The 24,351-nt window shown below is 40.3% G+C and overlaps 1 protein-coding gene across 1 annotated transcript in view; it reads right to left on the reverse strand.

Annotated features, from left to right (window-relative positions):
* The window catches only part of AHCYL1 (adenosylhomocysteinase like 1), a 47,720-nt gene that overhangs the window by 22,451 nt on the left and 918 nt on the right, over positions 1-24,351 (reverse strand). The window lies entirely within an intron of this gene.

A 24,351-nucleotide genomic window follows, 5' to 3' on the forward strand; every position in this document is an offset into this window, starting at 1 on the left:
ATATGGCAGTATTCAAGGCTTCAGTAGAAGTCAGCAACTGTAAATGTTGAAGCAGTCAGAATTGTGAAGATCTTTAGACCAAAAGGAATATACTGGTAAATTAATACTATTTCTTTCAGTCAGAACAGCACCAGGAATACAAACTGTACTCTATAGCACTACCAGAAAAGCCATCAGCTATAACATGAAGGTTAGCTATCAACAATTAGAGGCCACACAGAAAAACCAGTTCTCCTCTGAGAAGATGGAAAGTGGCCCAACTAAAGAAAGTGGCTCACAAGGGCTTTAATTGTTACAGCTTCCTTTTTACTCAGAAGAGCTTCTATGTAATATCTTTACATTATTCCACTACTGCCATTACCAACTAGAGTGGAATTTCAGCAACACAAAACTATGAAGCATCTTTGACAACCTAAAAACCACTTGGGCATCTCAACCATGAAATCACTCACAATTTAAGCACAAACACAAACTTCACTTCATTTCAATTGTTGTGGTACCAGAAGATGGATTTTCCTCCCAAGACTGCTATTCTTCAAACTATTTAATCAAATTGGACAGAACAAATGTGTAGTTAGTTTAAAATGAAAACTGCTGTTTCTGGTTTCCCCTTTGCCACTGCACCAGAGGCAGAGAGTGGAGGAGGGAGCAGATATCTGCATTAGGTCTGAGAGGTCAAATAACCACTTGGGGCCACCAAGAAGTCCTTAGAAATTTAGCTGCTGAAAGACTCAACGAATACAGTGAGTATAAAATAAGTACAGACAAGTTGACAGAGATACAGATTTATTTTGTAGATAACTTTAATGTCTGTTTTATTTTTGCAAACCACTTAGAGGTTTTATTTATTATCAAGTGCTACATAAAGTTTGCTAAATAAATAAATAAATATGCAAATGAGATTTCAACAATATTTTACAGGCTAGGTAAAGCTGCACTCTAGTCCTGTGAACTCTATGTAACACAGACCACAAAGCTTTGAGCAATTAAGAGGGAACTGTGAACTGATGCCAAAGGCTGTTTTGCCCGCCCCAAGAGCCACCAAGCCTCCCTTCTGCAACCACCTAATCAGGCAAGCGATAGCTGTGCATGTGAGGAAAATACCCTCTTCTCCTAAGAAAAAGGGGGCTACAGAACAATGTCAGAAAAGGAGTGTCCTCAACTGGCAGGGCAGCTACATCCATTCTCAGCACTGGCGATAGGATGCCTGCTGTATGCATGCATGCTTGTTTGTTTGTTTGTTTGTGTGTCTGTCTCTCTGTGTGTATACCACCTCTTTACAGCTATACCTCAGGTGCTTTTATTCTGTGGCATCCAAGCAAAGGCCTTTTAATCAGCACATCTATAAGGAAACTTGATCATTAGCCAGTAACTCAATGTGGTGTAGCTGTCTGCAGTTACGGCAAGGCCTAGATTCAATTCATTGCTTAGCCACAAAACTTACTAGTGACCTTTGTACAGTCTGCTTCTTGAAGTTGGTGTCAAGATACAATGGCAGGAAGACTGGCGATACTACTACCGGTACTGTATAAGCAGTTTGAGAAACAGCAGCTTAAATATGAAATTTCATAATAAACCCTTGCTTTCTTCCCTATAAGGCAGAATAACTGTTCTGATCCTATAAAGCAACAAAGAAGTGTCTGAAGGGATCTACCGCTGATTATGTTCTGTACTACTGTATTGGTAGTACAGCTGACCTAGAAGTGAGTGAAAGCTATCTTCAAGTGACTGGATGACCAACACAATGTTTGATGCAGGTTTGCTGATTTTTGGTGGTCAGTAGAAGACCTGAAGTTGAAAATCCAGACTCCTCTATTTGCTGCAAATCAAGATGTTAATCTAGGCTTAGATGGGGCCTCTGAAGAATGAAGGTGTTTATATATGTGGCAATACATCAAAGGGGGTTACCTTAAAAGCAGAACAGAAACTTTGAGAACTGAGAAATGCACAAGGAAAGGGCAACAAACTAAGGTGGGTGGCAGAGGTAACAATGTTGTTGTTAATATGAAGTTCCAGCAAGAGGCATTTGGTATATGTTAGGAAAATTCCTGCCATGTCCTGGTTTTCGGGTGTAAAAATGGCATCGGGGGAATTTTGCCAAATTGGCAAAATGTCAGAAAAAATCCAGATGTATGGTAATGTGGTGAGAAAAGCAGCGGAAACAGCTCCAAAAGCTTAAAATTACTATTTTGGGGAGAGGCTTCCCAAAAAAGTTCAACAACGTTGTGGGTGTCAGGAAGTTTACTTTTTGAAATATGGCAACCCTAGTATATGTGCAAGTCCTAACAGGTGGTTAGTATGTCAGACATCTGTCATAACCCAGTGGTAGGGCATCTACTTTGCATACAGGTCTCAGGTTCAATAACCAGCATCTCCAGGTTTGTCCTCAGAAACTATCTCATTTGAAAGTGCCAGTCAGTGTAAACAATATTGAGTGAGACAGACTAATGATCTGACTGAATACAAGGCAGCTTCCTATGTCTTTGCTGTAAACCATAAATGTAACATTTATTTAAAAACAAATCAGGGAGACTTTTTTAAAAAAAATTCAGGACAGCCACCATAGGTCAAACTTCTAATTCAAAACCCAAGAGACATCATGCAAAAATAATCAATAATCCAGTTTACAGTTTATCATATTGGTAACAAACTGATTTTAAAGCTCGCAAATATGTCAAAACAAATTCCCACTATGTTGAGAAAGCATAGAAACTATAAGCATACCTTTTCCCAATGCTCCAGACGAACAGTGGATTCCCATTTACTCCCAAGAAAAGTCCCTGTTTATCCAGAGCAAAGATTCATCTGCTAAAAATTGGACAGTGCTCCCATTTGTCACCACTATTTCTTCAGAATACAAAGAGGAACAAACAAGTTGCATTTGGATCTGGCTTTTAAGCTCTAAAAAGGACAATTTGGATCTAGGAAACTGCTTGCTAATGAAATCAACTGCTGAATTTACCACTGTAATCCCTGAACCGGCTTTAAGGGCGCTCATCTGAACTCTGCAGCTTAGTAAAATCTGTCCTGTCTAAAAATATTATCAAACATGGCAAGCAGCTTACTAATGAAGTGAATTACTCCAACATTAAATCAATTTCAAACTTAGCCTGAAACCAAAATGGTGTATGACACGGGGCTGGAATACAACCCTGGGAAAAAGACAGGACCCAACTGCAACCTCAACAGTTGACCTCACAATATCATCTTCTTTGTTCATGTGCTGTGATCTCTAGATGACATTAAAAGGAAAATCCTCTCTCAAATCTCTCTGACACCAATATTGACTGGTACAGAGTGTCTCCTGCACACACAGCTGTGGAATGTAGATGTCCAAGCACGTGTTTTGGGGAAGGTCTGGACAGCTTGCTATATTCGAGGCCTGCTAGTTTGACTTCACCCAGAAAAGCAGAAAACTGCCCCTTTTCACCATGGGTAGAGACTTACTTTTTCCCAAAGCCAAAAGCAATCTTCACAATGTCATATTTTCATTGGAACTCACACGTGTTTCGCTGCTGGAATTTGCTTTCCTAACCGGGTGTGGCACAGTATTTAGCAGCAAAGAAAATATTTTAGATCCCAATAATTCAACACCATGTAGGGGGAAACAGTTTAGATTCTCCCTCGACCTTTAATCCATGAAGCTCATACATACTTAAGTCAGTATCGCCCTTACTTTGTAAACAAAGGTTAACTATAAGACTAATACCAAACCAAGCATTATTACTATTAAAACAAACTACCCCTAATATCAACTGAGAGTTACTAACATGATCAATATAAAATGAATTTCTAATGTGAAACCTGAATTGTTAAATGCTTTTTTTTAAATGTTAGGAAGACTATTGGCTCTCAAGTCTATAAGATGGCATCAGGACCTACTTACCCTAGTTTGACCTCTGGGATGTGCCTGCATGGGCTTATGACATATAGACCTGACAATTGAACTTTTACAAAATTAAGTTTCTCATCTACAAGCCATGCAGCATGACTTTAAATACCCATTCACTTCAGGGAGTTTGAAAAAGATTAAGCATATTCCAGCTGAATACTGAAAAATAAGAGGTAAAGGAGTGGGGAAGCAGAAGATTGAAATATGAAAAGCTCAAGAATGTGTTAAAAATAATAATTGTAAAGCCATTAGGGACAAGCAAAGAATGTTTATTTTGTGGAAGAGTGGTATGATTTTATCACCTTTGTTAGTTATAAAACTATTTCTCTCCTTCTTCACATTATATGAGGGTGTGGTCATCTTGACCCAAACTGCTCTTTTGGTATGTATTATTATTTGCATGTAAATTCCTATTTCTTTGCTATACTTACCTGTTGAGGGGTAATGGGACATTCTTATGATACTTGGAACCAAAAAGTCTGTTAGTTGGGGGAAGTGGGATTTAGTTTTGCCTCAATTAAACTAATTAATTGAATTTTTTATAATAGTTCTGTGTATGTTTGTTTGCTGAGTGAGGGAAATACTATAGTGCAATGCAATTGTATCAGCATTCAACAGATAACTTACTCTACTTATGTTCCGTATTTACTTTTTCTTGGAAACCTAATGAAGATTATTTTTAAAAGAAAAAAAACAAATAAGGAATTGGATCTGCACTGAATGATTGATTGACTGAATTTATATACCACCCTATACCTGCAGGTCTCTATACTTGCAGTTTTTTAAAGCTCATTTCTAGCATGAACAGTTCCAAAATACCCATCCTATGTCTGGTGACAATTCAGAAGCCAAGAGAGCTGGACATACCGGTAACTCCAATTGGGCAATTGTCTGCTCACTTCCCAACCCCTTTTCTTAGTGACCATTTTTAGTCCACCTGCCTCTCATATTCCAACCCCAATACCGTATTAATTTACCTTGCATTTGTTGTAACGCCTTGAAAAATTTCCAAGTTTGAAGGCCTTAATCCTGACAGCAAGATTGACAGTGACAGTGCATTCCACCAACATTCTCAGTTAAACAACATATATAAAAACCAAAACCAATGCTAAATCTTATAGTCTCCACTGCAACACAAAAAATGCAATATCTGACTGGCCTAGATCTCAGGTACTCGGTGTTCCAAAAAGCTACTCCTGGGGCTATTTAGACTAACTTCTTTAATAACTAACTGCTTCATGAGTCTCTTCCTACAAAAAGAAAGAATGATACATGTTTACTGCAGGGGGGAAATGGTATAATTACCACATTCTGCTGCAGTAATTTTAATTGCAGGCTATTTGAATGGCTCAATATTTATTACTCTACAGCCTTTAATTGCTTTTGTGGGGAGAAGGGAGGGAAACTAATAAATGATTACTTATAGCACAATCCTAACCATATTCACTTAGAAGTTAGTCCTACTGAATTCAGTTGGGCTTGCTCCCATGTAGGTGGATTAAGATTCCAGCATTAATATGTAGCTGGCCTACTGATGCAATGGATTTGTTGCAGCTACCATATTTCTCCTAAGGCCCAATTTGCTTCCCAGGAACTAAGCTACAACATTCCGGAGACAAGGAAAGCTAGTATATCTCAAATCCTAACTCATGAGTTAATTTCCTACACTGAAAAGCTTTTTTAACAATGAGTACATTTAATCATGTTATCCACACCTTCATTCTGAATTGGTACAATTGCAGGAGAGCTGTACCATATTATACACATCAGTAAATAGATCAGCCCTTACCCTAGTTACATTATGTCAAGAGGAAGAGATTGTGTTCCTCCTTTAAGGTGAGGCAGGAAGATGGATTCTAAGGAGCAATGTCAAGTGCTACTCAACCCAAAGAGGTGATAATCTAATATTGTTGGCACTACTGCCATCATTGCAGTGTGGTAATATGTTAGTATGGTAGACCAACATTTATAAACCACTTGTGTTACAAATAGAGTCAAGGAAAAACAATTGTAATTACGACCCTTTCTCACAGATAAACTTTATCCAAGATGGACACTTCCTTTTGTTTTAGAAAGTTATGGCTGCAGTTTTATGACTGCAATCCACAGGTTTTAGTTTTATTACCTCAGGTAGGACCAAAACCACAATTTAACAAAGGTTTTTTTTTAGTGTGTAGTTGGCACAAAATCTAGAGTTTGAAAAATGTGCTGCTGGAAAGCTGATACTGTGCAGTTGGAAAAATGAGGGGAGAGGAAGTAGGCATTTTAGGCATATGTGTTTTATTAAGCCCTTAAATGACAGGTAGTGTCACCAACGGCATGTACACCAAATATATATGTATAGAATGTGCTCAGTTTCCATATTTAAAACAAACTGCTCAAACTGTATTTAAAACTCCCTTCTTTTGGGGGGGGGCAGAACCTCCTCTTCTTCACTTTCATCTTTGGGCAGGAAATACTTCGTCACATCTTTGTATACTCCTGTTTTTGCACCTGTTAGTCTAGGGCAAATTAAAAAATAAATCATCAATGGATAGCAGATAATAACTAGTGATTTCTATGGCAAAAACTCCACTGATAAGGAGTATAAGCCAAGAACAGAGTGCCTTTGAGTTCATTTGCCTTTTTCTAGGGGTGGGGATTTGTACAGCTGGAAAAAATCTACATTTTAAAAGAACTGACCATTTAATTGGAAGTATTCTCTGTTAAAGTGGTTTAGGGAATCACAACCCAAATTTCTCATTATTTTAATAAATTTACCTGAGAGTAAAATATCACTTACAAGAACAATTATTCTACAAGTTTTTCCATGACCATGATAAAGATGGGGAAGAATAGTTTACATTCTAGAGCTTGGATCCTTCTACTATTGACCTGCCACTGCTGCACAAAAAGAGCAACTTCTGCATGGACATCTCAAGGCCTGCATAAACATTATTCCCATCCCAGCCTTTGGATGAGTTATCCTCCAGGAATGAAATGAATTACGGTAGGCCTTAGTCTTGCACAGGCTCTTGCATTACCTCAGGGAAAAGTGAGCAATAAATTGGGAGGTCCTCATTTTGGAATGTAGAATAGTTCTTGATCAAAGAGAATGAAACCCTCAGAATAAAATCTCCTAATTTGGTCATTCACTTCTTTTCATGTTTAAAAGGGTGCACAAACCTAAGGCCCAACTCCTGATCTTTTCCTGAAGATAATCCTTGGCTAAGAACCGAGGGTATAAAATAAAATACTCACAGGCCTCCAGATCCTTTAAAAACACAAACTGAAGAAAAAGCCGTGTAGGATGCAAATTATTGCTGCTCAGCACAAAAATTGTTCTCTGCATACCTGAGATTACTATACTCATCTAAACACATTAAATTGCTTTTTATAGGAAAAAAGAACACATCTGAATTCTGCATGTAGCTTTTTGTGGCTTATTTGTTCAGCACATATGGTTCTTATGAAATAGACTAGAGCAGCCAGTCCCTTTGCTCAGAATTAGAGACTGGAATAAACTAATCTTGAAGAAACATATAAACTCATAAAAATCTGCAATTGGAGCTATTTTGTCATCCTGATTTCTAAGCAGCCTTATGTGAAGTGCAGCCATATGAACAGCAGTTGGCCTTACTGAAGTTAGGTTTTACCTGAAACACACCCAAGTGGGTGGTGAGAGAACCATGTGGGAGTAAATTCAACAATGGAGTAGGGATATCACCCAAAATACTGTAGAAATAGTCAAAATTCCTGATCCTGCAAAGTGGCAGATACCAAACAGAAGTGAAGAGGCACGAGGATGTCAAAAGCTAAAGTTAACATCCCATGGTTGTAGCCTCAGCTGTACTCTCTAAACTAGCCCGCCTCAGCCCGCTCTCCAGATGTCCCTGACCACAGGCCATGCTGATGGGAATTACAGTGTGAAACAACCTTTCTCAATATTGAGTCCCCTTATGCTGCTAGATTACAACTCCCATCATCCCTAGGTAGCAGGTCCAGGGGTGAGGGGAGTTGTAGTCCAACAACATATAGGGTGCAAAGGTTGAGAGAGGCTGGTCTGAAACATCTGGGGGACACCAGATTGGGGAAGGCTGTTCCACATGGTGCCATATAATGTTATCCCACCACACACTGCAACATTTGCCCCCCAGAGGACATGGGTAGACTGTTCCTGTAACCCCACTCACTTTCTTCTGTACTCATCAAAGCTGAGTGACAGATCCTCTGGCTTTATGAAGATAAGCACACAACATTCCTCAATTGAACTTTCTTGGTTATTCTTGCCCCACAGCCATGACTGCAGTCTGGTCACTCAAGGTGACTAAATATTGACTCCAGCAAAGAGGTACAACCCCACCTACAGAGCACTATGATCTGCTCCTCCCACAATACAGGCACACACCAGGATAATGGCATGTTCTAAATCTGCTAGTGCAATTTTGTGAGTCTTTCCTGCCTAGCACATTTGGCAAAGACATGGAGATTGCGCAACATGCCAGTGTTTTTCCTTAAGAGGAAAAAACTTTTGTGGCATAAGGTTTTTGTTTTTTTAATTGTGTCACCATGTTCTATGCTTGTAAGTTGCTTCCAGACACTCTATTGTGGGAAGCAATTTATAAGTGAACTAACTTGTTCTGCAATCTCATCCAAATTGGGAGAGCCAATCCCAGTTGCCAGCTAACTTAAGACAATAAGGTAGGGGTGGACCTGTAAGATCAGCCACCATTCATAATAAAAAGAAAAAGCAACTTAGCAAATAAACAGTGTGTGACTGAAGACTGCTTTAAAGGTTGGTGTAGGAATCTAAATACTCATGAACAGTGAATTAAATAATTGGGTTGCAAAGCTGGACAGAAATGAAATTTGCAGGCATGAGAACTCCTTGTGCAGATCCTCTATATTTTTGCTGAATGGCACTCCTCTCCACCTCTAGAGTTCCTAAATCAAACAAACATTTCATTCATGTTACTAGCGGCTGCAAACAGGAAACGGTGTATTCACAACTTCCCAAAAGATACAACTCTAGAAGCAATACTATTGCTTGTCAGAAGGTTTGAACAGTTTATTTGCATATCCCTAGCTTTAACATGCTCACTCTGGAGAATCTGGACATTAAGAGGTAAGGAGTCAGGATTATTTCAATTTATGCCAATTTGTATCTTTCCCCCTTATGAGCACATCTTACATGTCAGCAGAATATAAGTATCAGCATGTTTGTTTCTGAAGTATGTGAAGAGCATTAGGCTAGACCTACGGTAAATGTCAAAAGAATATGGACATGCAAAGTACCCTGGCCATCATTTCTCTGTCCCTTACATTAGAACAGTGGTGTCCAAACCTTTCTCAAAGAGGGCCAGATTTAATGAAGTGAAGGGCCATGAGGGCCTACCAAAGGGCCAACCAAAGTTGTTTAACTTTTTTTTAGCATTGAAGTTGTTGAGCTTATTTTAGGATTTTACCCCAGGAAATAAACTGCCACAGGGGCCGGATTAAGCCAACCGGCAGGCCAGATTACACCCCCAAAACGGACTTTGGACATGCCTGCATTAGTATATGGCAATTTAAAGGGTGAGGGAGGCAATTTAAGGAGGCTTTTAATGTTTAATAGATTATTCTATTTTATTTTTCTGTTGGAAGCCGCCCAGAGTGGCTGGGGAAACCCAGCCAGATGGGCAAGGTATAAATATATTATTATTATTATTATTATTATTATTATTATTATTATTATTATTAGGGAGCTACTAAATTGAGTGCTCACTGTAGTGAAAGTCAAGATCGACATTTCAGAATACATCTATTAAAAATAATTAAAATACCTGATATGACAGCGGTTTACTACTGGAGGCAGGGGGGAAATCATGAAAATGAGACCAGATAATAAACTCTCCACTACCATCCCTCATACAGGATTGACTGAAGTCCAAAAACAACTAAGTGCTTTCTCCTTTCTCCCAGGAAACATCAGGCAAAGCCACCAGCCTGGAGTCTTTGTGCTAATCACATGTAGCACCCCCTCCAAGGTACTCGGGGGGGGGGGGGAGAGACTGACTGTCTTTGCCCAGGGCCCAGAGTGGGAGACAGAGTGATCCCTAACAGGAGCTCACTTGCACTGAGGGGATACTAAATTTGCACACTGCTCTTTTGCTTCCACAGAAATTAAACGCTTCAGCACGTCCTAATATGACCTGTTCTTTTTGCTCATAACAGCATATTCATTCTGACACGAGACTTCTACATTTTATCAGAACAGAGCCAGCAATTGTCCCAAGACAGAGCCCAAGTAAACGATGGTTTTGCCACTTATATGACAGCTTTTTGTGGGTGCAATATATGAGTAGCTGAAATGGAATTTTAAAGAGTCTTATCTAAAGTTGCATGCATGCTACCTTACATAACCAGATGAAAAGCCACAGCTGCTAAAATCTGTGATTTCTCCTTAAAATTATGGCACATTTTTTAAAATGGAGGAAAGGGTGAGAATTTCCAATCCCAGAAATTGCAGCGCATAAACTCCCAAGTTAAAAAATATGTCAACAGCACTCAGTGAGACAAATAAATTGATGTGAACATAAATGCTGCACTTTGCTTCCCAGAGTACAAAATGTAAGGTCCCATGTGCATTATACATTTAAAGAAGTATTGTGCCATTTTAAATATTTCTCCTCCCACTACAATTTCCAGGATGCTTTAACAAGAAATTCGTCTTCACAGGGAACTTTTTGCACCACTGGCTTGAAAGTTTCGTTTATGTAAGTCTACCCAGACAAATGTTCTCGAAGCTACGAACATGAGTTTGACCAAACTGCGGGAGGCAGTGGAAGACAGGAGTGCCTGGCGTGCTCTGGTCCATGGGGTCACAAAGAGTCGGACACGACTAAACAACAACAACAACAACAACAACAATTGATGGTTTTACTATTTCTTATAAACTGCTTAGAGATTTTACTACAATCTAGCAGTATATAAATATTTTTAAGTACGAATAAAATAAGTACTTTTCATACAGTCTTTTTAATCAGAAAACTATTTTTTAAATGTGAACCTTACTACTACAATTTAGGCCACAGACCCAAACTACTTTGAATGACTATTGCCATCAGTAAATATTAGTTACCCCATAGAAAAGATCATTATTTCAGCAGAATTTCCTCTTAGAAGCCTAGACCTGTTTCCTTGTAAGCTCCTGTAACATTTGTAAGTTTAGAGGCTTTGGGGTGGTAATTGTTTTAATTCATTTATTTTTGGAATCAAGTTGTCATATATATTTTTAAAAAAACAGATTCAAGAGAGAGGGGGGAAATGCATCAGTTCTGCTTGTGTTAGTCATACAAAAGCATGAAAGCTCCTCTGACAACCTGGAACTGCAGGGCATTATCCCCCAGGGTCAAACTGGAGATGACTAACAGGAGTTAGCTTAGGCCACATATTTTAGGCTGCATTGTGATACTTTTCTGTAGAGCAGTGTTTCCCAACTGGTGGTCCGCGGACCCCCAGGGGTCCGCGAGCTATGCGAGAGGGGTCCGCAAGACTGGGACTCTGGCGAGGCAAGATGGCGGCGCGGAGCTCCTAAACTCGACGAACGTGCTAGCGCCGCCAAATCAGCCCCCAAACAAGCAGAAAGCCACGCAAACCGCAGCCGCTGCTGCGTGGGAGCCGAACCCTTCCCCTGCGAGCCCACCTGCCCACCGCCCGCCCGGCCGCCGGCCGCCAGCGCCCGCTGCCTGCGCCCGCTGCCTGGGACTCCCGCGTCTGCAGGGGGGCGTAGTCAGCCCCCTGCACCAGCCCCTCCCCGTCGCCGCATCATACCCCTCTGCCAGCCAATAGGGCTCAGGGGGCGGAGTCCAGCTGCGGCGGGAGAATCTTTCCAGCTTCTTGTTGGACTTCCGGCGAGGCATTATTGACGCGCGCCGCGGCGGCACCGAGCTCCTGAGGGCAGCCAGCGTGTTCGCGCTGCCCGAAGGGCTCCTGAGCCGCTGAGACCGCCGCCGCCGCGTGCATTCTTGGCCAAGTGAGTTGCGATTTATACCTCATTGATTTCAATGGGCCTTAAGCATGAGTTGGATTGGGATAGCTGATTGTGAGGGTCCTTTATTCTACGGCTACTGCTTTAGTTTAGTATCTGAGCAGTACAAGTTAAAACTTGGTAATTTAATGAAATTAGGGGGCCTTTCACACCTCTTTCCTATATTGCCTTACTCCCTATAACAGGGACAAGTAAATAAGTATATTTCTCATTAATATCAGTTCTGTATATGTTCAAGTCATGAGTCCATCCATATTAGCCTGCAGATTTTTCTCTAAAAGTCTGCAGGAAAATTCACATTTAAACATGAATTTTTTTAAAGGGCCTTTCTCTCAAAATGCACATTTTAAATGTTATTTGCTGTCCAAATACAGTATGCATTTCAAGTACATGTTGTTGATGTATTTATTTTTTTGGTGGTGTTTGAGCCAAGAGCAGTATTGAAAGATTTGGGAACTAAACAAGCCAGTGGTTAAATTGGAACTGTACATTATTTCAATACTTGCATTTCAAAACAAGACCAGGGCAGGCTAAATCCTGTGTTTTTGACAGAATTACAAGCCTGGTAGATGAAGGGAATGCTGTGGATATAGCCTATCTTGATTTCAGCAAGGCCTTTGACAAGGTGCCCCATGATATTCTTGTAAAGAAGCTGGTAAAATGTGGTCTAGAACTGAAAATTAAAACTAACTGTATACTGATGGAGTACTCTGTTGTAACTAAAAAGACTCTTAATTTGGCTCTCACTTTTTAATTTTAGGATTAGGAATTAATGGGGGTCCTTGTCACAATAGCGGCTCGATGAGGGGTCCTCGAGAAAATTTTGTTGGGAACCCCTGCTGTAGAGCAATGGGTGTAGATCTCCCCTTTACTATTACTGTAACCCAATTGCAATTAATTCAGCAATTGCAATAACAGAAGTTGGAGGGGAAGGAGAAAGAGAATGCCTCACCCCAACCCCCAATTTCTAATTCCAGTCACTTACTTGAGCCCTGTACTAGTCAATGGCTTGTGAAATTGACCAGACGGCATCAGAAGCAGCTTCTGGTCTAAAAATATCCACCCCTAATTAAGTTTTAAAGGGGAGAAATGTTCTTAAATGAGGTGGAGGGGGAGACTGGGGGGCTGCATTATAAAAAACTTTTAAAAATATTATTGTGGCAGTACTGATCATGGTGCTCAGAGCCAGTTTTGGCTCTTTCAAAGTATTCCTTGAAGCACTCAAAAACCCGCAAAACATGTTTGACCAGAAATAATATGTGTGTGTGCTATGGGCAACGATAGCAACATCAAGCATTTGAAGTTACTATCTGTAGACAGCCTTAAATTGCCTATTATCAAAAGAGAACCCACCCAAAATCCCAGTTAGTACTGACAGATGTTACAGCTCCACACATCTACAGATGGAGGTCTACAGATGACACAGAGCAGTCTTGCCTTAGGGCAGCAGTTAAACCACCTACTTCTGAATAATTCCTTGTGTGGTTTAAAGAGAATTTTCTGATAAAGCATGATTCTACTTTGAAAGAAACATGGAGAAAACGGATGGCTATAAGAAGGCAAATATCATCATATATCCACATTTCTACCATTTTGAACCTACTGTTTAAAGTTTCCCAAGATACAAAATTTCTAAAATTACACGTTCCTGGCTGCTTAGGCACATTAGGCTATAAGCAAAATGGTGCTGGGAGAGGAGATACTTGTCATGCAATGGGGAGAAGATGGGAAAAGTTACCTTCAAGAGCTTCACAAAAGCTGCATGTCTAGTAGAGAAGTTCTTTGAAAGTATCAGGGGTTGGGGGGGGAGACTTTTAGATCTCCCTTATGCATAACTTCTATCCCAAATATTACAGTGTCAGGCCCAAAGACAACAAAGAGAATGGCTGCTGATCCCTATTCTTATAACCTTGATTTGTCCAGGCCCTTGAAAATGGAAGCAAAGTATTGGCAGCAATGCAATTTCAGTGCTGCAGCATGAAGGCGACTCATGCTCTGTATGTGATTACTAGGGGAGCCGCTAGACTAGAGGATAATGTAATGATTAGTGGGGGAGTTGCACAGTTGCTATGGGAGTAGTGATTCCTGTTGCTGCATTTATTCTTTCAATGCTGTTACTGTGTTAATACACCAGCAATTTATTAGGGTAGAATACTGATAAGTTTCAGCCAAGAATTCTAGCAGGGCTACTTAGAAGCTGATTTGCCCATGTCCAGCAGCTGAACATTACAGCCTTACAAATACTGCTGGGCAAAGGTGAATCGTTTCTGCAACTCATTAACTCCCACTTTTTTAAAAAAAAATGCCAAAGGATACCTATAAAAGGGAAGCACTTATGACCAGAAAGACTGCAGAATCCAGAACTGGGGTTTTCAAGGCCTTGAATGAATTCACAGTGGTATTCTCCTATCCCTGACAGTTCATTTTTTGGTTGTTGTTTCTGTAGGTAAAGGTAAAGGACCCCTGGACAGTTAAGTCCAGTCAAACTTGACTATGGGGTGTGGCGTTTCAGGCTGAGGGAGCCAGCGTTTGTCTACAGACAGCTTTCCAGGTCATGGGGCCAGCACGACTAAACTGCTTCTGGCACGATGGAAGCCAGAGTGCATGGAAACACCCTCTACCTTCCCACTGCAGCGGTACCTAGTTATCTACTCGTGCTGGTATGCTTTCGAACTACTAGATTGGCAGGAGCTGTTACAGAGCAATGGGAGCTCACCCCTTCACGCTTGGTACATGGCACCACTAGCTTAAACATCAAATGAATTTAAGCTATCTTGATGTGTCAGTTGCAGAGCTTCAACATGAAATTATATGTTCAGTTCCTCAGACTACTTATTTAGCAGAGTTCCAAATAACCCCCTTCCCTTTTGAGAGCAAAGTTTACACATCAATAGATACATTTGAGGGGGGTTTTCTTAACAATATAAAGCAGCACAGAAATGAAATGAATATAAATAATAGTTCATTTTGCAGTACCTGATAGTTTGCAAGAAAAAAGAGGAGGTCATGATTTCCCATCCATGGCATGCCAAGGATTTTGCTCTCTCTTTTTGGCCTAGCATCATTTAAAAGCAGGGGCAATACCAAACAGGAACAAGTTTAGGAATGGGACACTGATAAAGACAGTGTTTGACACAGGGTGGGTAGGAAGGTAGTTTGGTTGTTCTAAAGGTGCATTTGGACACAATAAAGGTGCATACTAATTGATTACCCAAGGGCAGCACCTGGAAGAGTCAAGAGGGGATCCAGACTGCCATTATTTCCCGCATATCCAACCCTTGGGCCATGTTATAAATTAACATACTAATATTAAGTGTACTGATGCATGGACAGCAATTACCCCAAGGTCTTAAATAAAAACCAGCTAATTGCTTTTAAAATGAGGGAACGATAAAGCTGTTTCTTGGCAAAGATCTTAATGAAAATTACATATTCAGCCACAGGTTGTAAAGCAGGTAACAAGGTTTAAGAAAAACTTGGTGAGTAGCAAACACAAAGCAAAACATCCTTTACTGTTGAAAAGATCACAACTCCTGCACACTGGATGAACTTACCCCTTTCAACATATACTAAAAGTTATGGACCTCATGAACAAATCCGAATAAAATACACACACAATGACAGAAGGGATGTTCTGTGATCTTCTAAACCACCATTTGTTGGTTTTGGGTGACACAACAAGCTATGCTCAGTCAAAAAATAGAAGTCAAAACGTTTGAAAGTAGCAGAGAAATGGAGGAGGCAGATTTTGCAAACATTTTCACCACTGTGAGATGCTTCCCTCCTCCTTTTGGTGATTTTTGGCACTTCTTTTCAAAAGGGTGCCAAACTGTTTATGAGAGGTGGTTGTCCTTCTGTTTCTGTTATATTAAGGGTGGCACATGGGAGTTAGTTGGGATGCAGGGAACTGAGGCACCTTCCGTGGCCAGATCTCCATTCCTGGAATGAAACTCCAGCCAATTTTCAGTGACTCCCCCTTCCTTCTTAGCCAGAGCTCACCCCATTCAGTAGGGTCCCCAACACTCAGAAGAGGCTTGGGGGGGGGGGGCTGCAAGGTGAACATGTACAGGAAAGTCACCTTCCACCATACCCCTTTGCTCTTGTTTCTCAGCATCCAGGAAAGAGTATTAATACTTTCATTTCAGATCTGCACATTTGCCTTAGAGCTGTTGTAGAAAATGGTTCAACCGTGTCTGCTACAGTATATAACCATCCTAAAAAAGAACTGAACACCTGTGGCAAATACTTAGGCAGCTTAAATTTAAGGAAACATACAGCAAAATGTGGCAAATGGTATGGTTTTAATGTATTGCCTAATGTGGCAACTACTCAGTCATATTTATACATATCAGATAGTCAGGAAAGGAAATATCTGCACAGAATTAGTCAACATATGCTTAATTTTTATATGCCAATGGCCCATCCAGTCCAGCATCCTGTTCTCACAGTGGCCAACCACATGCCTGTGGGAAACCAGCAAGCAGGATTCAAGCACAACTTTAAATCTCTCAACTGTAATCTATTTTAACTAATTTTAATAATGTATTAAATTATTCTAACCTGCCCTAGGACCTCACGGTAAAGTGAGTGTAAGAAATCTAATGAATAATAATAATTTTTCAAAACCCAATCCCTAAAATGCATTTTTGGTTGGTCTCATACAAGCTACAAAATATTTTTAATCATGCCCCAGCTTAATTGCAAAATGCAATATTCAGCCCACACAGCTGCAGCAATGAGAACACAGGAGAATTAGCTTCATCGAGACAGAGGAAGGTCATGCATTGTTATGTATACAGTCATTCAATCCAACTTTAATAAGAATTGGCAATACCCTCTTATTTAGAGCTTGTCTGGATCCAAATTAATCCTCTCCCTGTGGGGCTGGAAAAGAATGCACAAAATTCTGACCAGGATTCTTGTGGGGGGGGGGATGAATGGCTGAAGGGGAAAGCTTCCAGATTACAGGTTCAAATTATATAAAGAATTTTGCAAGAAGGTGAAGAAGGAATTCCCACTGATTCAACAAGAAGTCTGATTCTGCCCATTTCTAACAGCAAACTCCCAAGTTCCAGTTCTGATATCTATGAACGACAGCCCTCCCACCTCTGGTGCCTGGAGAACAATGGTACCAGATATTTAGCTCAAGATCATCCGTCTGTATGCAGAAATAGAGCACCCTGTCCCACACTCACACCTGGATTCTCAGCATACACCACCATGCTTCCAACTTGATTAGAATACCCAATCCATGGCCAGCTAGTTGATTGCCCCCCCGCCCCCGCCCCGTTACAAGCCTAAAAGTGAACAGATTCTGCAGCAGCAATAAGCCTGTTACCAAGGGCACAGTATTGATCACAACACATAATATAATTCAACTAGCTCACTATGAAAGGGAAAGGGCAGTTCCTGAGCTCTAAGACTCGAACCATGTCAACAGGAAATATCCTTTCTAAAAAGCTGCTCGCTAGATTCTTTTTAAAAAAAGGATTGGCTTACATTCTAAGCAAATTATATGATCACAAGTCAACCTTGTGCTGTCATTTCTTCAAAATCACTTTCATGATGCCACCATCAGGGACAGTTTTGAGTAGCATGTTGAACTGCATACATCCTAAGGAAAGGGTTTTAAAGTTGTGCTACAAGACTATAGACAAACCTTTCAGTGTTTCACTAAAACAAACATTTAAAGCTACTTGGCCTCTGGTTGAGGAAACTTCACAATGGAACAGCACAAAGGGCAGCCAAAGATAGCAAGTTCAATGCTGGGAAGCCCTGAAGGCTGCTATGTCCCCAATAACTAATGGATTCAAACATAAACTAGAACTTTTGCTACAATGACTTTAGAAGACGTTTAGCACCTTATGAGTCATCAGCAAAAATTCAATCAATTAATTGAAATATAACTTATTAAAAATGCATTCAATGAAAGCAGCCCTGGAAATAACTGCACAATTGCTAACCTACAACAGCAACACTACTACTACTAATACTACTACTACGACTACAACTACAATATTTTACAAGTCCTTCTGCTCACACATCTGCATCAATCATTTATGTCACACATTTCTCACCTGGAATGGAAAAAGTGACATTCTTAAAGCTTACAATAGATTCTCCACCTGAGGAGTATACTGCCAGTATAAGGGGGTCTCTCAAATCAGACAAAACTATTTTGAGCTACTGGATCCCAAGAACACCTAGTAGTCTATTTTTGTTGTTGTCATGTTCCCATTTGGTTACTGAATAGATGGCAAATAATTTACACCTAGAATTTCTATATACATAAACAAGATTGCTATGTTCCAACCACACTCTGTGATGCAGTTACCATAGCAATATTTACAATAAATCAGGGAAGGATCTCTAAGTTTACACAAACTGGAACCCCAAAAAATGATTGTCATAAGCCCAAAGGAAGCATTAGAACCTACTCTATAATGCAAGGGGGGGTTATAAGGCTGTTTAAAAATATACAGCCCTTCAGCATCCTCCTGTATGTTTTTCACAGACCTCACAACCAGCAAAATAATCACATCTCCATTGTTGCTATGAAGACACACAACAACAAAGAGGAGATATGCAAACTTGAGCATTTCTAGAGCTGATCATTTCATCAACAACCGAAGCACTTATTATAATGAGACTCTTGGGAAACCCATCAGAGTTGCTCCAAAGAATCTGAATGACAAAACTTTCTTCTATTAAGGGATGTTGAATGACTATTATCAACTCAAGCACTAGTAAGTCCATTTTAAGTCTGCACATCTGTCCACCTGTAGAACTCCTTGGATTATCTATGTCAGGGTGTGCTATCAGGAAGTTGAAAGGGGAGCATAGTACTGTAGGTCTTTCCCTTTCTAACAGCTATTTGCATTACAACAAACATTTTAGAAGAAGAAGAAGAAGAGTTTGGATTTGATATCCCGCTTTATCACTACCCGAAGGAGTCTCAAAGCGGCTAACAATCTCCTTTCCCCTCCTCCCCCACAACAGACACCCTGTGAGGTAGGTGGGGCTGAGAGACTTCAGAGAAGTGTGACTAGCCCAAGGTCACCCAGCAGCTGCATGTGGAGGAGCAGAGACGCGAACCCGGCTTCCCAGATTACGAGTCTACCGCTCTTAACCACTACACCACACTGGCTCTCTTTAGCACTAAGTGGCAAGCAAGTACCATGTACAGTGGTACCTCAGGTTAAGAACTTAATTCATTCCGGAGGCCCATTCTTAACCCAAAACTGTTCTTAACCTGAGATGCACTTTTGTTAATGGGGCCCCCCGCTGCCGCCAGTGCGTGATTTCCGTTTTCATCCTGGGGCAAAGTTCTCAACCCGAGGTACTACTTCCGGTTAGTGGAGTTTGTAACCCGAAGCGTTTGTAACCCGAGGTACCACTGTATTCTACAATGCTACTTCTAAAGGTTGCCTAGCTACCTTCTAGGATGAACAACCCTGTCAGCGGCAGCTTTTGGCCAATTCTGAAAGACACAGAACCAGTGGTTTTTTTCTGGGGGGACGCATACCCCTAAACATTTTGTGAATCTTTGTACTTTTGTCCATTTACTGTATTTATTTTCCCCAATTTGAACTATAAAATGGCGATTTTTTTTTAGTCAAAATGAGAGTATCCCTAAACATTTTTAAAGAAAAAAAGCACTGCTTAGAACCAAACAATGTTGAACAGTCGCACACACACAAAAATTATGCTGAGAGATTAGGACCAGGAAAAGTAGAGACCCATCCACACTGCAAGACGTTCTGAGCAACAATTTCTAAGAATGACAAAAATCGAAATGAATGGTTCGACATCAATGTGGGTCTGCAGGGGTGAGCAACAATCTCATGGGCAACACTAGAACTGCTACTTCTTGGATATATAATTGAAAGGCAATGTAGGATTGGGAAACAATGCACATACAGCATTTGGCCAAACTAAGGCAGGGGGGGAAATCTTTTCCCAAGCAATTTGGCTGAGAATATTGCTATATAGTCAAGATATAAATAAGCTATTGGTCAAGAACCAATTAAAACTGGAGCAGCTAATTGCATGCTAAGAGGAAATCTATCTGTTTCTCAAGATGGCATATGTAGATATATCTCAAGATGGCATGTGTAGATATATCCATGTTCTGTGTTAACGTGGAGAAGACATCAGAGCTTGAATTCTGCAAATTTATGCAAAATAAATACATGCAATTTATTCAAACTTCAATATTTCTGCAGAATTGGGACTTTGACAAATCATGTATGGAGCATATGCTAGAAAAGAAGGAAGGAACGGGGAAATATACAAATATGCATTGTCACATTCTGATTCCTGGTTGTTCAGCAGAACAAACTGTACATTTTCTAATTTCTTATAGTTCATTTAAGAAAAATAAACTTTGTTTAAGAAAAATAGTTTGAGTTTTCTGTTGCAGTGGTAGTGCACATATGGTACTAGAGAAATATCATTCAGGGTAAATTAACTGGCATATAAAATTCTTTTTTATTTATTAATACTGTATCTATTTTTATTGATACTTGTCCATTATATACAAAAGTTCATACCCAATACAAAGTAACTTTTTATGATACACCAGATGAAATGCTTAAAAAATATAATCTTAAAAGGAACAGAAGAAAAAAGAAGAAAAGGGGCAAAGAGAAATAAGAGAGAGAAAGAAAAGAAAATGATAAAGATAAAAAGACTTCCAGTTCTCTGTCCTGCAGATAAATATAGTATTCACTCATTAACACTGAAGTAGTCTATTTTCTATGAGCTAAATTTTTCAATCTTCAGATCCAGATATTATAAGTTGATTTTCTCTTGCATGCAAAAACTCCATAAGAAGTTTCCAATCCTATTAAATGTCAATAATGATTTTCTCTAATTAAACACATTAATTCTGCCATCTCAATTAAGTCCAATAATTTTATCAACCATTCATTTATAGTAGGTAGGGCTGTATCTTTCCATCTTTGTGCATATACAGTAACAATCTTGCTGCTAAAATTCTTCACCTAAGATTCTGAGACCAAAAAGTATATTTACAAAATTGACAGTATACAATTGTAAAGCAGAAAAAAAAACATCACTGTGGAAAGTGTCAGTCCGGTGTGTATATGTAAGCATAAGGAACGTACTGGAGGGGGCTACAATGAGCAATGAAGCTGAGAAGCAGAAATACTGATTGCTGAGAATCACAAAAAAAGAAGTGGGCAGAGAGGAAGAGTAACACGTTTTTATACTTGTTAACATGTCACTGGAAGGGATTCTGCAGAGTGGGAGTACATGACTCCACTTGCCTCAGTCTGCTACCTACATGAGCGGCACAATTTGGGGGAGGGGGGGTGGAAATCCAAGGAGTGACTAAAACTTAAAGCTCTTTTTGAAAGTTAATCTCTCTTTTATAACACCCAACCTCTCTTTCTTTTCTTTTCTTACAAAATATTAACATTTTTAAAAGCTGTGACTAGTATTTAACACTAGACCAAATCAGATTAGATCTACTTAAATTAATGGATATGACTAACTTAGGTTTATTAACTTCAAAGGGTCTACTCTGAGTAAGACAGTAAAACACAACCGTGTGTCCTAATCACAGAGTTGTAGAGATGGAAGAGACCCTGAGGATCATTTAGTCCAACCCCTGCAATGCAGGAATATGCAGCTGTCCCATACAGAGATCAAACTTGCAACCTTGGCTTTATCAGCACCATGCTCTAACCAACTGAGCTATCCAGGCTGACGATGGTAAGGTTGGGTTTTTTTCAAAAGCAAATAATGAAACACAAATTTGCATATAGGGATTGACCAATATTGATGCAATTAAGAAGATCTATGAGCCACTTGTAAGTATCTGAAGAATGAGTTATTGGTGATATGAATGTACTTCTCAAAGACTCAAGGGGAGATTTCAGCACTGTGGTGGTAAGAGCTTTGAGGCGGGGGAATAGGCCACAGCTTGAAGCATTTTAACGGGCTGTATAGGAGTGCTAGACTATGACATTACAATGAAAGGAAACAATCCTATATTTGGTATGGGTGGAAGAGCAAAATATGCTTGACCTTCTGCTTTCTTTGACCAGCTGTTAGGAAGATGGAGAGAGGAGATAGAAAGAAATGCAAGGACATATTCTTCTTGAATCTATCAAAGCAGCCATGAGGGAGCTTTGTGGCATCCATAGCAACCCAGGAACTCTCTTTTAATGGGGGTGGTGGTGGTGTTGTATTCTACTGTAGACTTATAGTGACTAAGATACTACCCTCTCTCCTCAGTCTGTATGTAGGAACTCAAGCTGTACTATGGCAAAGCTGCAGCAATATACTATTAGCATTCTAACTGCTGTAATATAAAAAGTGTGCCTTAGCCCATTGGCTAAACAAGTCTTCTCAATTACACCCGTGGCAGTTTAAGTGGCCTGCACCTGTAAGTCTTGGCTTGTTTATTTTATGAAAAGCAAAATATAATTTGAGCACTAGTTTTCACTCATTTAAATTCATAAAAGCAGAGTTCGAAGGAGTCAGAAACAAAAACTCTTGCCTAATACAGAGCATTGCACCCACGAAACGGCCATTCCCTGAACATGGACAAACCCCCTTAAATGAGCCTTTTGAAAATAAAGAAAGGGCCATCCATACCACCAATCCGACATCCTAGCTGTAGTCATCACTGAGCCTCTGGGCAGGCTAACAATGTATGGACAATAATCCATCCTGATGCCAATAGACACAAATTAGGTGACACAGTAGAAGTCACAAGGATCACAGTAGGAGCAATGCTAGCAGCTGGAACACCTGGAAGGCCGGGCAAGAGGGCTTATATCACTGATACTCTGATACTCTCCCAATAAGTCCCTTTTACTGGTGCCAGTCTCCTCTGGAGGAGAGGTGGCCAAGCTGACTTTGAACCATTTGGTGGGGGTGGGGGGAACAGAGCCCCACCCATTCTGAACTGTATTTAAGCCAGGCTGCTGTGGTCCCTTGGGAGGGCAGCAAGACTATAACTACTAGCACTGGATAGTCCTATTATTAAAGGTAAAGGGACTCCTGACCATTAGGTCCAGTCGTGACCGACTCTGGGGTTGCGCGCTCATCTCGCATTATTGGCTGAGGGAGCCGGCGTATAGCTTCCAGGTCATGTGGCCAGCATGACAAAACCGCTTCTGGCAAACCAGAGCAGCACATGGAAACGCCGTTTACCTTCCTGCTGTAGCGGTTCCTATTTATCTACTTGCATTTTGACGTGCTTTCGAACTGCTAGGTTGGCAGGAGCTGGGACCAAGCAACGGGAGCTCACCCCGTCACATGGATTAGAACCGCCGACCTTCTGATCAGCAAGCCCTAGGCTCAGTGGTTTAACCCACAGCGCCACCTGGGTCCTTTAGTCCTATTATTACTGTAAATACATATATACAGGGCAATATCAAATTTAAATCTAGACTATTCTACTGCAATACTAACTTATCAGGTTAAATTAACTTTTTAGTTTTCCTGATATGTTTTCTAATAAACTGTTTTCAAATTGCAGACCACTTTGGGCATATGTTTACAGTGGGAAAGTGGCATATAAATAAACTATGCTTAATCTTTAAAAGATACCTTATGTACATCTTCTTAATTAAACAGACAAGGTTCTGGGAATAGATGAGGAAAGAAGCATGAAGTTTGCTAAGCATGAAGTTTGATCTTCCAACTAGCACCAAAATGTTTCTGCTAGTCATTGAAAGGTTGGGCTGTACAAAAGGTTTCAAATGTGAGTTTAAAGAAATAAACTATCTTCACAAGTTTAATTCTGCTTCAGTTCAGACAGCAAAAGGGAAATGCCCATTCTCCCAAGAAAAGCTCTGCCCCATACTCCATTCAGGTTTAAGTTCAGAGCCATGCAACACAAAGCTAGGGAGAACGCAATGTTCAGCCCAGAAGGACTTCCTACAGGAAATCTAAGCCGAGAATTCTGGCTGTATCTGCCCATGCATAACTTCACAGTTACAGCTCCACTAACAGCAATGATTACTAACAGTTACAATCACTGAGGCTGCAGGAAGATGGTTTTTGAAAATCCTAAACCAGGTAGGAATACAAATCAAAGATAGCCCTTTCCACTAAACAGCACTTAGGAATAGCATTAAGGCGTTTTCTGATCTCTGGATTGACATTCTCAATAACGAACAAAAAGTTGAGAGCATATTCCAGGTAGCACAAGACACCATGCCTCTATCTTAAGGTACATTTGCACAAGTCAAGCAATAACTCTTGTGGGAGTTCCCAGAAGACTGCCTGGATTAAGCCTGTACTGCTATGCTAGGACAGATAATATACTGGAAGAATATACTGAGGACTTGTGAGAGAGAGAGAGAGAGAGAGAGAGATAATGATATGGGAAAAGCTACAGGCCACTTTTAGCTTGCACAGCATCCATAGCACCTCGTTCCCAGGAGCAGTCTTGACAGAGAGCAGTCAGATA

The sequence above is a fragment of the Zootoca vivipara genome, chromosome 7, assembly GCF_965207765.1.
Source record: "Zootoca vivipara chromosome 7, rZooViv2.hap1.1, whole genome shotgun sequence".
NCBI classification, from domain to species: domain Eukaryota; kingdom Metazoa; phylum Chordata; class Lepidosauria; order Squamata; family Lacertidae; genus Zootoca; species Zootoca vivipara.